We start from the raw sequence: 17011 nt of genomic DNA on the forward strand, positions 1-17011 counted from the left end.
CACATCATCCAACCAGATGTCACTAATAGAATATTTGAGAGATACAAATGGAAATGGCCAAGCTTCTGCAGAGCCTCTGCATTTGAGTGTCACAGAAGACTCCTAAATTAATGCTCCGAGAGGATCTGTTTCCAAGAAAACACTCTCATGCCATTCAGAGTGTAAACGTAAAGTGATCAAAGTCACTCTTAATTAAAACCCTTTTTAGTTCACTGAGGAATACTGAGAGAATGTCAGACTGTGTTAATGCACTTCATTATGACTTTGACTATATTTTACAACTTGAAAATTTTTCACTTTTATGGTGCCATCAGCTTGTTACTTAATAAGAAATGTTTTATTGACATTTATGTTCTTTACTTAATGATGTGTATTTAAATGATGGCTGTCATCTTCATTAGAAGCCACTGCTAAAAGAGGAGCAGGGACACCTTGTCTCATTCCTACTATAGAAATGGAGACTATAACCTTGGACAAAACACTTTGTCAATTGAGCTACAGAGCCTGGTTATCTTTAATCAAACTTTGCAAACATCTCAGGATCTCTACAGAAGTTTCAAAGACTTGATTCTTCTTAGTGTAAATGACTATTTGTTAATGAATGAAATATTATGTCATATTTTATATATAAGGAAAACAAATGAGATCATTGTTATTTGAAATTTCTTAGGATTTTAGATACCTTTAAGGCTCTCAATACCAACTAAAAATATCAGGCTTAAAATATTAGTACTTAATACAATATCAGTTTCCTTATATGTCCAAAATTGATGAATATTTTTCATTGTAATTTATTTTTATTTATGATTGATGCTTGGAAAATTTTCTCTTAAAAAGTTTTGTGGATTTAAGTTGAATTCAGCTTTTATTGAGTTTAATAGCATTGAACAAGAAAAATAAGAAAATTATTTCCTTCTTTATCAACTTATAATCAGCCATAGTTTGCTCTTAAAGCATATTCACTCTCTTGTTCTTAAATAAAAAAAATGCCAATTAAGTTTTATTAACTAAAGGGAGGATGTGATCAATACTAAGCAAAATTGAAGACAGTTTGTTTAAAACAGGCAGTATAGTGGTTTAACTTATTTTCTCAATCAAGTAATGATTAGGAAACAAACGGTATTACTGGTTTCTATTTCTTACCCACATTTTATTTTTAACTCAAAAAATTCACATTTTGTCAAATTCATTACTGATTTTGAATTCCTATAATTTCTTCAGACATTAGGGTGGCATTATTCTTTCTCAGACCATGTATTTACATTGCCTTAAGTGTTATTCTCTATTGCTGTATCTTTTACAGGCCTTTGAAATCCAGCTTCTAAGAGGGGCCTGGAGGCCTTTGACTTCTTCCAATATTGAATCATGGCTGCTCTTATATATATAACATAATATAATGCTAAAAACTGTGTTTGCCTCCTGAAGAAGAGTCATGAAACCCAATGCAATTTCTATGTTGTTTTCTAAAGGACAAGAATCAATTGCTTTGTGAGAAACCAACTGACAGATGTTCTTAAGGCATGTCAGAATAACATGGTGGACAGAAGCTGGACCAGAAGCCACCACCATGATAGGGGTTCAACTCCTTGCATGGGCCACATTAGGCCTTCAAGCTGCCATGAACAATGACTTATGACAGACTCTAAATCATAAGAAACTAGTGTTTCCTGATTAATTTTCTGAATCATTTAATGACACATAACATTAAGCATTATTGTTTGAAGTCATTATTCTTCTCCTAAAAAGTTTTTTTGAAACCGGACTGCCACTTGATTTGTTTTTTTTCTCTTTTACTGAAAATATTTTGTTTAAGGTTTACAAGAATAGGGAAATATTACTAATATTTTCTTTTTTTAAATGAACACATTTGGATACAATCCTGTTTATGGCTCAGAGGTCCAGAAAGAAAATACTTGACACCTACTACACAAGAATATTAAGGAAAAAGAGCTCAAATGAACTTGACAATGTAGAAAAATATTATCATATAATGACATGCATGGGAACAATTCACCCACTACCAAGACCAAAAATAAAGTGAATTATATAATCAATTAGATATAGATATATTGATACTAGATTGTATGTTTTTTTAAATAATTGCATAAATCAATACTATTCAAGTTAGTCAATTATATAATCACACTTAAAATTTTCAAGTTTTTATTTTTTCTTCTATTTATTGTATAACAGTTTGGAATATCTAATTTTTATAAATAAACACAGAAACATATCAAAAGAAAAAAAAGAAGAAATTAACCCACAAACAAAACAATGACAACAAAACTTAAAACTCACACCATAAGGATGCAACTTAGTTGATAGAGTATTTGCTGAGATTGTATGAGGTCCTGGTTTGATCTCCAGGAACACATAAAACCAGTCAGGAATGGTGACACAAGGCTGGAGTCCCAGGCCTCTGGAGGTGTCATCAGAAAATGTAGAAGTTCAGGGTGATTGCACTGGCTAGTTTTGCTTGTCAATTTGACACAAACTAAAGTCATCAGAGAGGAAGGAACCTCAATTGAGAAAATGCCTCCTTGAGATCCAGCTATAAAGCATTTTCTCAATTAGTGATCACTGGGGGAGGGCCCAACCCATGATGGGTGTTGTCATCTCTGGGCTGATAATCCTGGGTCTATAAGAAAGCTGGCTAAGGAAACCATGGGGAGCAAGCCAGTAAACTGCTCCCCTCCAGAGCCTCTGCATCAGCTCCACCCTCCAGGATCCTGCCCTGTTTGAGTTCCTGCCCTAACTTCCTTCAGTGATGAATAGTAACGTGGAAAAATAAATAAAGAAACACATCCCTCCACTTTCTTTTTGAACATGGTATTTGGTCACAGCAATAGAAACCCAAACTAAGATAGTAACCCTCAGCTACTTGACAAATTTAAGACCAGCCTTGGATGCTTGAACCGCCCTATCCAAACACCAAACAAGAAAGCAAACAAAATCCTCAAGGTTCATGTTAATTCTACCCATATTTTACATCCTACTCAGACCCTCAGGAAAATTGTAGTGAATAATCCCACACAAAAAGAGTACTTCTTAGACGGACAGTGGTGGCACACAACTGTAACCCCAGCACTTGTAAGAGAGAGGCAAGCAAATTTTTGAGTTGGAGGCCAGGCTGGACTACAGGCTGAGTTCCAGGATGCCCAGGGATACATGGAGAAACTCTATCTCAAAAAAACCAACCAAAACCAAATAAACAAACAAACAAGCAACTAAACAAATAATAAAAGAACCCACTAGATGTTTTCAACTGAGGCTTTAGACTTTATAATAACTTATTAAGGGGTGAGATAAAAATTAAATTCATATAGACTGCATTTCTTTTATTAAGAATTTGATGTTGCAAAGTATATTAAAGTATGCCCATTTCTTATTGATGAACATATTTTTAATTTTTGTTAGATTTAAAAGATACAATGTGTTTGAGAACAGCATCAGGACTAGACCTATTTTCTGACCATTAGTGTAAGAATTAAAACATTCAAAAATTAACAAAAATGAGTGCAATTTCATATCTGAGTGCCTAATAATCATATTTGTTTTAGCAATTAATGAAGTCAAGTTTTGTTTATGTCTCATACTGCTTGCCTTTGCAGTGTTGTTTGTGTTGATTTCTGAAGTTCTCAGGTGACATAATGGCTTGAGCGTCATTAAATAAAGATCGCTGGCTGGAGAGGAATTTGGAAGCATTTGTCAGTGCTCCAATGCGCTAGAAATAAGCCCAGATTAGACACAGGACTTGTATAATCAATGTTTTAAAATGGAACAACCCATTTGAGTCAACTTTACATAAATATACCATCGATCTACAGATTTACTAATTACAGCTTCTCATTTTGAGCATGTCTGAAGCCTTTTTTACAAATTACATTTAGTCCACTTGATGGTATAATTTGATTATTTCATGATCGATATAAATAGGAGTAAGGAATTAAAGTAATGGTTTCTGTGAAGGAGCAATTTGCTTAATGTCTACTCAGAAGGAAAGACCACAAGCACAAACATAAAAGCCAAAATACCATCTGTGCACTTTCGACTAGAAGTAGATGTGAGCATATTAACACAGAGAAAAAAAGTAGAAGTAAAAAAAAAATCACATGGAATGCAAAGTTAAGTTGGAGATAAAATTTAGAGAATCTCTTACTAGAATCTTTATTAGTGCTATTATACAACTACCCCTAAAGCTTTTTTCTTGAAATTAAATAATATTAGAAGTTCCCTTTATTTTGGATTCCTTTGACTATTAGCTTGTTTAAAGCTGTTTGTGTATGTGTGTGTGCTTTTTCATCAAGAGACAAAAAAAGTCACAATAATTCACAATAGAACATATTGAAATTGACTTTGTTCCAGAAAGACCATAAATTTGGTGAAGATAATTGAAATTGAGACATTTTAAAATATGAAAGATATATACCATAATTTGATTACAAAAGTTTGAACCTCAAAGAAGCTTCTGAATAAAAGGACAATGAGCTAATCATGAAGACTTTCAGTTAGGAGAACACAACCTTTTCTTCGTACTCAATAGGAAGAATGTGGTAGCAGGCCACTTGTTGGTTCCTGGCTGCTTAGCCCCGAAAAAAAAATCACACAGAAACTGTATTATTTATGTCATTTCTTGGCCCATTAGCTTTAGCTTCTTATTGGCTAACTCCTAAATATTTATTTAACCCATTTCTATTAATCTGTGTATGGCAATGTGGCTGTGGCTTACTGGCTAAATTTCCAGCATCTGTCTCCTGCAGGGCTACATGGCTTCTCTCTGACTCTGCCCTTTTTGCTACCAGCATTCGGTTTAGTTTCCCCCACCTAGCTCTGTTCCCCTATAGCTCTACTATAGGCCCAAAGCAGTTCTTTTATTAATAAATGATGTTCACAGCATACAGAGAGGAATCCCACATCAGAAAATCATGGTCTTAACTAAATTGTTATGCTGCACAGAGGGCTTATTATTAATTGATGTATTGTGATTGTACTGTTGTGTGCTTAACATGACACTTAAACATCTGTGAAAGTCAAAGGATTTTAGACAATGAAGAAGAAAAAGAAATATACCTCAAGAGCAAAGTTAGCAAAAGGGGACTAGAAGGCAAAGAATAAAATATTTCAATATCTTCTGAGAATACAGAGGATGTATGAATCTTTCAGTTGAAGTAAATATAAAAATTTAAATTCAGAGGTCTTTGGAGAAGTTTATATTGGGATTACCATAAACTCTGGGATATAATAATAACAATAATAGTAGTAGTAGTCATAGTAGTAATAATCTTTTATAATACAACAACAACAACAAAGACACAAGTCAAAAACAATGCAGAATTACCACATTTGAGAAACCGATTCTACCAGAAGAAAAAGGATAACATAGGCATAAGGTGGTATAAGTAGGCACCCAGGGAAAGCTTGAGATATCAGGGTGTACAGCAAAATTTTGAGTTTTAAAGCTCTATCACAGGATTAGAGCTGGATAGAACACCAAAAAAATATATTTGTCCTGTTTTCAGTATCACACATGTTCATCAAATAGCTTCCATCGTGTTCACATCTATTATTACAAATTCTGAACCCAGGGAAGATATTTACCTTGGGATTTACTTTAGGTCAATTTTGGGATTCTCTAAATGGGTTGTTTTCATCAAACATCTCACCTTGGGCCTCAGGGATCTATGTGGAAAAGGATTCTGGATGTGATGGATGGCTTCAAGGAAACGTGTCTTCCAGGGAGAGCAGACTGATGGTCATAAGAATATATGAACTCATAGAAACCATGGCAGCACTCCTAGAGACTGCACTGTTTCGAGCCAGTCAGGGTCCTAGCCTTGAAAAGAGGATGTGGACATGGGCAAAACTCACCTTACCAAAAAACTATCTGCAATTGATAACCTCTAAGAAAGGAAGACTTAGTTTTCTCCCATGAAGTTTCATTAAATATATAACCACATTCCACATTGGTTTTCATACCCAGAGAATTTGACCCACACAAATAAACTCAATGGTATTTTTAAAATTTTTATTTAAATGCATATTTCTAAATTTATTTGTTTTTTTCTTATTGGTTATTTGCTTACATGTTTTGTTTTCCATTTTTGTGGTGTATGTGTGTGTGTTCTTGGGTTTGTGTGTTTTTTCTTGTTTTTTGTTTACATTTTTAAAGTGAGATAAACAAAAGGCATGAAGTTGGATCAGTATGATAGGGAGGTTGGGAGGATTGTGAGAAGGTGGATGAGTTGGAAGAGCAGAAAAGCACAATCACAATATATTGTGTATGATTTTTTCAATTAAAATAATTCAATAAAATAATAGGTTAAGAGAGAATAACAAAACTTACCTATCTATTAACTAACAATGTAAGATCCTGTATGAAATGAAACCTTACACTCTGAGATGTAGAGATTTTGTCTTAAGATTTCAGAACTGAAACTTATATTATTTGGCACTCATCAAAATATGTAGAATAAATAAGTGATTCACTATGTGGATGAACACAGAACAATATATAAAGTTTTACACACTATCCATGTGATGTGTAAATGTACATATATAAATATATTTATACAAAAATATGTTTGTATATAATGAGCATATCTTAATCTATTTCAGCGATGGCTGGAGAGATGGCTTACTGATTCAGAGTGTTTTCTGCTCTGGAGAAGGACCTGGGTTCAGTTCCCAGACCCCTCATATCCTTCTAAAATCTCAATTTCTGGCCTTCGCAAGCACTGCACATATACAGTGCAAATATATAAATGTAGACAAACACTGATACATACACACACACACACACACACACACACACACACATAAAATAAATAAAAATTTAAAAACATTTTAAGAATTGAAAGAAAGGGTCAGAAAAGGAAAACAAAGTCTCAGATGAGAAGAATGAAAACCCTACAGCAAATCCTCTCAAACAAGACCTCTTTGTGTGGTGCCATACAAGCCAATGACTAATTGTCAATTTTAAGAGTTTTGCACATGTAAAGCTGAACTACATCATAACACTAACAATGCTCAAATGGTGACTGAATAAAATTCATGCCTGGCATTGATTTGAGAACTGAGCTTCTTCATATAGTCAAGTTGAATTGGAGCTGGGTTTTCTTTTTCTGTTTTCCTTTTCCTACTGTGTCTGTCCTCTGATGAATACACTGGGTGCCAGTGGAGCATGTATCATATATTCTGATACATAGCATTAAAACTTTTATTTGTGTAATTAAAATTCAAGTCTCTAAAAAAATGGATTCAGTAGACAGTTGGCCAGCCTATTTGGCAGAAGCTGTATTTGAGGGAAAAAAAAAGACACAGAAATAATTTCTCTACATGACTGGTTTGGATCTCTCTTTGCTAAGCCATTCTTGGTGCACCACGTGAAACTTTACCCCAAATGCATCCTATTTGGAAACAGAAAAAGCTTTTTTTCTGTTGTGAAAGAATACAATGAAAAATGCATAAATCAACCTCAATTTGAATGACTTCAGTAATTTGCATTCATCTGTTTAAAGAGAGATGTCTTTGGAGACTCCTATTTTTACATAAAAATTACACTCAGCATCTCGCAGGCTCTTTTGTTCACTAAAATTAGATTTGCTCACTTATACAATTCACAGGCCTCAATTTGTTCAGAGCAAAGTCACACATCCTATTTGTAGTACATCCTTTTCTCTCCTAACTCCCTCAGAAAACTTAAAAGATGATATGGGCTATAGCTGTCCTCACACACCAGACTAATGTATAGTGATTCCTGCAGCATGCGCCTGTGGCTAAAAGGCCATCTTCCAAAAGTGCCAAAGAATACCAAACAATTGTGAGAATACTGCATACTTCACTAATGATGAGATTTGTAAAGGGGCATCCAGGATACAATCCATAGAACTTGTAGCATCAACAGTTCCAGACCTGTGACCTTATCATTCAATTGAGTTCTAGCTCTAAACATGCCAAATAAAACTGCAGATTCCTCTGCTTATCCTTGCCATAGTCCATGTGGATGTAAAACTACACCATAAGTCAGAAAGCTATCAAAAAAGCCATCCAGAAGAGAAGAAAACTACGTCATAACAGAAAGGCAACTAACATATCAGAGTACAGTGATAAATGCAGCGCGTGTAGTCACTAAGTGTGCATGTCTCAGGAAGTGTCTACTTCTAATGTTTTCATTGAAGTATTGCACAAAATGGCACGGTAAAACACAGTAGCTAAAATAAAGTTGTAGTTATATTTGGCTTTGTCTTAGCAAGGTGTGCTCTACTGGGTATACCAGTTAGTTCTTTTTAAGGGCTACCAGATGGTGGTATCAGCAGTCAAGCAACAGTGCTGACTTCATTAACATGTGACCTGTGCAGTTACAAAGAGCCATGTGCTGAGAAGGTTTCTCTACTGGTTAATGAGCTACTCTTGCTGTCATGATATTCTTAATAATTTTAGAATAGGTGTTTCCCGTTTTCTGTTTGTGCTGGGAACCACCAATGGCATAGAGCATCCCGCGCATCAGCAACTAATCTGGTCCAATGATTTCAATATGGTAATTTTTCAATTCTAATTATTCCATCTTTATAATTTTTCTCCTCCTGATCATACAAGATAGATTTTATTCTTCCCGCCACCTTCTTGCATGTGTACTCAATAGATCTGCTCATTTAATTTCCTCTGCCTGGCTTCATTCTCCAGCACTATCTTAAGATTTGCCTTTCAGTACTGGCCACGTATGAAACACATCCTACAACTATTTGGAACAAGCAAGAGAATTGCACTGACGTTTAGATTGCAATAAAGATGTGAGTAAATCATGACATGACTTTGAAATGAGTGTATAGCTCTAATCTGCCTAGTGTGGCTTCAGCCAATTCAGACCCAAACTGTAGAACACCAAATTAGCCAATAACTATGTTTCTAAAGACCAAAAAACAAAAAGTCATTGCTGACTTTGAAATCTGATGAATAACTTTATACCAATCAATTCAGTGGCAAATAATAATAAAATAATTGAGTCATTTCATTGTACTGTTAACATAAATATTAATGTGTATGAATAAAGGCAATTGTTTTATATCTAATTTGGTGTAAAACTGTCAGTGGAGTTTCCCTTTTGAAATTCTACCAGTTGGTAATTATGATGTTTACTTTATAAATTTTTAAATTTAAATTAAGTTTATTCACAGATACATAAATGTTTTACATAACATAAAAGTGTACATTTAAATTCAGTACCAAGTGTTCTTTCAATAGCTGTGCATGTTGTATAAAGTTTAAATTGTGCTAAGTATCAATTTTCTCAAATATTTAGTCTTTCTATATCGTAAAAATACTATAAATCTTTGTTTCTTTATATTATGTTTAATATGGAATTATCTGTAGTCAGACTGCTATGAAATACAGCATCTAGACATCAAAATTAGACTGTGCTGTTCCTAGATTGAACTCTTTTCACATCTTCCTACTTTCTACTTTCACTAGATTCTTCTAATCTCCATTCTCAAGGTTACCTATTATGAGAATGACTTGTGTAAGCTCCAAATATGAAGCAGCTCACATAGTAGTTTGCTTTCCATGCCTGGCTCATGCCATCTAAAATAGTGACTTACAGATCTACATATGTTTCTTTGCAAATTAAAGAACATTGTTCTCTTTAGAGGCAAGTACTATTCCTCTTGTGAATATTTTTCCAGCACTCTTCCTTGATTCATCAGTTGGTGGACACTGAAGGAGTTCTTTAGTCAGTAAGAATAATGTTCTAGTAAATGAGTACAGACTTCACTTCAACCTAGTCATTTCAGTTTCATGTATCCCTTGGATAAATATTGATCAGTGAGATTACTGGGTTATAGCGCAAAACTTCATGATTTTTCTATTTATATTCATTTTTTTTCATTTACTTGTTTTGTTAGTTAATTAATAAAGGTTAGTGGTGATAGTTTTTATCTTTTGTTTGCTTTGGTTGTTTCTTTATTTTGCTTTGTTTTTGAAACTTCCTGTGTTTCTCACCGTCCTTATTCCTGGTCTTTTTGCCCCAGCTCCCAATTATTTGGATAGCTCTTGTCTGTCACAAAACTTTTATAAACTTTTTGAGGGAATTCAATTTTGTTTCCCATAATACTTCTATTAGCTTTCATTTTGACTAGCAGTCTAATAGTGCCCATGTGTGTTGCTTTTTCTCCATAAGCTTCCCAATGATATCCTTAACTTCTGAATAATAGTTATTCTTAATGGAGTGATGTTGGCATCTTATTGTGATATTTGTTTCAGCTTCCTACAGTACATTTTCAATATTTGTTAATCATAGTGTGTCTTTCTTTTTTAGGAAGTATCTTTTTAGGTCGACAGCTTATTTTAAGTGGCAATTAATGTTCCATTGAGTTTATGAGTTTATGCTATTTTCTATGTATAAGTTGTTTTTTACATGATTAATTTTAATTTTTTATTCTAGTGGCTTTTCATTCTTGGTGTTGAATAAAGAAAGGTAAACCTTTAGCTATGACAAGAATAAGAGAGAGAACACTTTGATATATAAAATCAAAAGTGACAAGAGAACCAGCAAAATTGACACCATAGAAATGTATAAGATAACTAGATGTTATTATACATGAAAATTCAACAACAAATTGATGGCCTAAAATAGATGGCCAAATTCTTGGAAACACATATCTTGCCAAAATCAAATTATGAAAAAATAAAAAGTCAAGTAGAATAACAAACATTAAGATTGAAACAATGGTGAAAGTTATGTCATAAATAAAAAATTTATAACTTGACAGTTTTATTTATGATTACTACCAAACATTTAACAAAGAACCAATATTAATAATGCCTAAATTGTTTTAAAATCTTGAAGATAGGCTTTTCCCAAGCACACACTCAAAACCATCATGACCTTGATTTAAAAACATGCCAAACATGACAAAGAAAGTAAATTTTAGGCAAATATTCCAGATGGATATAGGTAAAACATATACCTCAAGATAGTACAAGCAACAGATTTCCATACACTAAGATGAATGTTCTTTAAATTCAAGTCAGATTCTTCCAACGAAGGCAAGTGGCTTAATATATATATAGTTCAAAAACCATTTAACTCAGAAAATGGCAAAAATGTACATTATAAAAAATCAACTTAACTTCAAGACAAAAGTACTGAACAAACTATGATTAGAAGGAACACATGTCTATATGATAGATATGATCCAGATAACTCAAATCACATCTTATACAAAATGGGAAAAGCTGACATATACTGATTTGATTTGGTGTGAGATAAGAATACACTATTTTACCAATTTCACCCCTTGCATGAAAAATAATAATCAGATCATCATGGCAAAAAAAGAAATAATAGGCACAAAAAATGATAAAAGGAATAATATCATTATGCTTACAGAAAGTTTTATAGTACAAACAGAAAACAAAAATGTTGAATTAGTATAGGCTGTGAAGTAGGACCAGTTTCATTTTTTCAGTAATTTTTGAAAAAAAATTCCATCCTCAGTCTTCAGAATTATGTCTTTATTTAAAAATCTATTTCCACAGCTACTGTAGGACAATGGTCTGTACCCTGTAAGTTGTATTTATATAAAATGCTGATTGGCCAGTAGCCAGGCAGGAAGTAGAGGTGGGGTGACCAGGCAGGAAGTGGAGGCGGGATGAGGAAAACAGAACTCAGGGAAGGGAAAATAGTCAGGCTACAATTGTTACCCAGATGCAGAAGAAGACAGACACAAAGAAAGATCTGACTGCCTCACCAAAAAAGGTATCAAGCCACGTGGCTAACACAGACAAGAATAATGGGATAATATAAATTACAAGAGTTAATAAGAAGCCTGATCTAATAGGCCAATCAGTTTATGATTAATGTTGACCTCTGTGTGTTTTTTTGTCGACTGAATGGCTGTGGAACCAGGCAGGACAGAAATCTTGGTCAACACGTAGGGTTATGGTTGTATATGGATTCCCAAATTTTCTAAAGGTAAATTGTGTATAATACACAGCTGGTAAATGAATGCCACAAAGTTTCTAGATAAACCATTGTAATACAGTAATTAAAAAGATAATATGTGTTAATAGATCAGAAGTATTAAAATTGTTAAAAGGTAAATACTTTCCAAAGTAATTTATAGATTTAGAGCAACTGCCCTCATAGTACCAGTCACATTTCCTTAGAGGACTACCAAACAAAAGATTTTATGGAGGCACATATACACATGCACATAAACTTAACAGCCAAAAAAAGAGTAAAAAGAATAAAATAAATTATTATGTACATTGATATGAATGATTTTATATCATATTATACTGTGGTACTGGCAAAAAAAAAAAAAAAACAGACACACAGATTAATGCGATGGAGTAGGAAGTCCAGAGTAAACCAATGCTTCAGCAGTCAACTGATTTTTCATAACGGTGATAAGACCACAAATGGAAAGCAACAGAGAAGTTCTGCTTTTCTCCAGTTATATGTGTATAGTAAAACCGGACTGTGTATCCCATGTAAAACCTGATGGGTCTATGTTGATGTCTGTGGCCCGTGATAGCAGCAAATTTCATGTAGATGTCCATGGTCAATGCTGAATCCTGAAGCCATTCTGATGCCTATGGACTGTGTTCTGCTGAAGACTATGTCTGGGTCCTTGGTCCTACTGCAGATGGGGGGAGGAGGATTTTGTTGATGTCTGTTGCCTGTGTCATCACCAAAGGCCATGCAGATATCTGTTGTCTGCGTTGAAGCCTGAACCAATGTTGATGTCTATAGACTGCTACTGTAAAGGGCCTTGTTGTTGTGAGTAGCCTGTGCTACCACCAAGGGTTATGGTGGGATCCATGACTCAATTAACTACAAAGGACTGACTGTGTCAATGTCTGCGGTCTGAACTGGTACTGAAGGCCATGCTGAGGTCAGTGGCACCTGCTAACACCTGAGATTATGTAGATGTGTGTGGTCCATGTTTTCACCAGAATCCATGTGTAAGTCCATGATCTGTGTTCCTGATAACTGTAAAGGGCAAAGAAACTGATGACTTCTGACTCACAATTGACAAAGAAGGACATAAAAGGCTTCTGTGACAACCCCTAGCCTGTTCCCCATCCCCCCAAAAGTAACAGCCTAGAGAGAAAACCATCAAAAAAAAAAAGCTCTAAAAAATTGTGATAAAGATACTGAAGTGTACTTCTCCAGAATTGATAGCTTCTGGCAAAGATGCATGTGGGGAAGGACTCAGTTACCTTTAAGAGACTAGCTACCAAGAGTTTGACCATGATAGGCAAAACAAATTAGACTTACTTTTTTCTTCTCTTCCTCTTCCTTCATTTTTTGTTGGGGAGGTCTCAAGGTAAGGGGAGGGGGGTCCCTGCAATAAATTTGAGTTAAGTGTGCTCTGGGTTCATGATGTGAAATTCTCAAATAATCAATGGAAATATGAGGGAAGAGAGGCGGAGCGGCGGCGGCCAGACGCGGCGGAGCAGCGGCGGCCAGACGCGGCGGAGCAACACCGCATACAGGAAGAGACTTTCGGGGACCGGAGCAGAGGCAGACCCAAGCGGCGGGAACAGGCGTGCAATAAGGAGAGCAGATCGCCCTACTACAATCGAATCAAAGAGGTAGGCCTTTGGTTGGCCAGGTCACTGGCACAAGGGGAGCCTGGTCCTGTCCTGAAGATCCTTCAGAGGGGTGAGAGGGTTCTTGGCCTGCAGCAGGAACCACGAAAGAGAGTGAGGGCATTTTGTAAGCGGAGCCCTTGGCCAGCAGGGAAACCTGATCCGGTTTTTAAAGGACCCATTGGATAGGAACAATAGGAGGAGATGGGCAGGCGCCAAGGCAAGAATTCTCCCAATAATCCGAAAAACAACATGAAAACATCAGAACCCAATGATCTTACAACAGAAGTATTTGAACAACCTAACACAGAAGAAATGGAAAAAATCGACTTTATGAAGATAATAGAGTCCCTTAAACAACATGTAAAAAATGCCCTTATAGAAATGGATGAGAAGTATAACAAAAAGTTTGAAGAAATGAGTAAATACGTACATGATACCCTGGGAAACCAAGAAAAAACCATCAAACAGGTAATGGAAACAGTTCAAGAATTGAAAACTGAAATGAAGGCAAAGAAGAAAATACAAACTGAGGACCAGCTGGATATGGAAAATCTAGGCCAACGAGCAGAGTCTACAGAAACAAGCATAATCAATAGAATACAAGAGCTAGAAGAAAGACTCTCAGATGCTGAGGACACCATAGAGAAAATAAACGAACAGATCAAAGAAAACAGCAAAGCCAACAAATTCTCAACACAAAACATTCAGGAACTATGGGACACAATAAAAAAAACCAAACCTAAGAATAATAGGAATAGAAGAAGGAGAAGAGTCACAGCTCAAAGGCCCAGAAAATATTTTCAACAAAATTATGGAAGAAAACTTTCCCAACTTAAAGAAAGATATTCACTTAAATATTCAAGAAGCATACAGAACACCAAACAGACTGGATCAAAGAAAAACATCTCCTCGCCATATAATAATCAAAACACAAAATATACAGGTTAAAGAAAAAATATTAAGAGCTGCAAAAGAAAAAGGGCAAGTAACTTATAAAGGTAAACCGATCAGACTTACACCTGACTTCTCGATGGAAACTATGAAAGCCAGAAGGTCCTGGATAGAGGTTCTGCAGAAGCTAAGAGACCATGGATGCAAACCCAAACTACTATACCCAGCCAAGCTATCATTCATTATCAATGGAGAAAACAAAACATTCCAGGATAAGAACAAATTTAAACAATACGTAGCCACAAATCCAGGCCTACAGAAAGTAATAGAAGGAAAATCGCAACCCAAGGAATCCAACACTGCCAACACTGCCTACAATAACCAAGGCATCTAATGACCCTTCACGAGCACATCTCAAAGAAGGGAGACAATCTCTACTACCAAAAGCAATAAGAATAACCGGAGTAAACAACCACTGGTCATTAATATCACTTAATATTAATGGGCTCAATTCACCTATAAAAAGGCACAGGCTAAAAGATTGGATACGAAAACAGGATCCAACATTCTGCTGTTTGCAAGAAACACATCTCAACCACAAAGACAGGCACCTACTCAGAGTAAAGGGTTGGGAAAAGGTGTTTCAAGCAAATGGTCCTAAGAAAAAAGCAGGTGTGGCCATACTAATTTCTAACAAAACTGACTTCAAACTAAAATCAATCAGAAGAGACCGAGACGGTCACTTTATACTCATAACAGGAACAATTCATCAGGAGGAGGTCTCAATCCTGAATATATACGCCCCCAATATAAAAGCACCTACTTATGTAAAAGAAATATTACTAGAACTCAAGGCAGACATCAAACCACACACACTAGTAGTAGGAGACTTCAACACACCTCTCTCTCCAAGGGACAGGTCAATCAGACAGAAACCTAATAGAGAATTAAGAGAATTATTGGAGGTAATGAAGCAAATGGACTTAACAGACAACTATAGAACATTCCACCCAAATAGGAAAGAATATACCTTCTTCTCTGCAGCTCATGGAACCTTCTCAAAAATTGACCACATACTCGGAAACAAAGGAAACCTCCACAGATACAAAAAAATATCAGTGTCCACCTGTGTCTTATCAGATCATCACGGATTAAAATTAGAAGGCAACAACCACGCTGCCCCCAAAAAACCGACAAACTCATGGAAACTGAACAGTCAACTACTGAACCACACCTGGGTCAAGGAAGAAATCAAGAAAGAAATTAAAGTCTTCCTTGAATTTAATGAAAATAAAGGGACAACATACTCAAACCTATGGGACACAATGAAAGCAGTGCTAAGAGGAAAGTTCATAGCACTAAGTGCCCACTTAAAGAAAACGAAGAATGCATACATTGGGGACTTAACAACACACCTGAAAGCTCTAGAAAAAAAAGAAGCAGACGCGCCCAGGAGAAGTAGAAGACTGGAAATAATAAAACTGAGGGCTGAAATCAACAAAATAGAAACACAGAAAACAGTCCAAAGAATCAATGAAACAAAAAGCTGGTTCTTGGAGAAAATCAACAAGATCGACAAACCCCTATCCAAACTAATTAAACGACAGAGAGAGAACACGCAAATAAATAAGATCAGAAATGAAAAGGGGGACATAACCACAGACACAGAGGAAATTCAGAGAATCATTAGATCTTACTACAAAAGCCTGTATGCCACAAAACTGGAAAATACAAAAGAAATGGACATTTTTTTAAATAAGTACCACATACCAAAGCTAAACCAAGACCAGGTGAATGATCTAAATAGACCGGTTTCTCGCGAAGAATTAGAAATGGTTATCAAAAATCTCCCTTCGAAAAAAAGCCCAGGACCAGATGGTTTCAATGCAGAATTCTACCAGAACTTCCAAGAAGAACTAATACCTATACTCCTTAATGTATTTCACAATATAGAATCAGAAGAGTCATTGCCAAATTCCTTTTATGAAGCTACAGTTACCCTGATACCAAAACCACAAAAAGACCCAACCAAGAAAGAGAATTACAGACCGATCTCACTCATGAACATCGACGCAAAAATTTTCAATAAAATACTGGCAAACCGAATCCAAGAACACATAAGAAAAATTATCCATTATGATCAAGTAGGCTTCATCCCAGAGATGCAGGGCTGGTTCAACATACGCAAATCTATCAATGTAATCCACCATATAAATAAACTGAAAGAAAAAAACCATATGATCATTTCACTAGATGCTGAAAAAGCATTCGACAAAATTCAACACCCCTTTATGATAAAGGTCTTGGAGAGAATAGGGGTACAAGGGTCCTACCTAAATATAATAAAAGCTATTTACAGCAAGCCAACAGCTAACATTAAATTAAACGGAGAAAAACTCAAAGCCATCCCACTTAAATCAGGAACACGACAAGGATGTCCACTCTCTCCATACCTCTTCAATATAGTGCTTGAAATTCTAGCAATAGCAATAAGACAACATAAGGAGATCAAGGGGATTCG

Source organism: Microtus oregoni, unplaced genomic scaffold, assembly GCF_018167655.1.
Source record: "Microtus oregoni isolate MIOR12 unplaced genomic scaffold, Mior012 000002F_ref0000024, whole genome shotgun sequence".
Lineage (NCBI taxonomy): Eukaryota > Metazoa > Chordata > Mammalia > Rodentia > Cricetidae > Microtus > Microtus oregoni.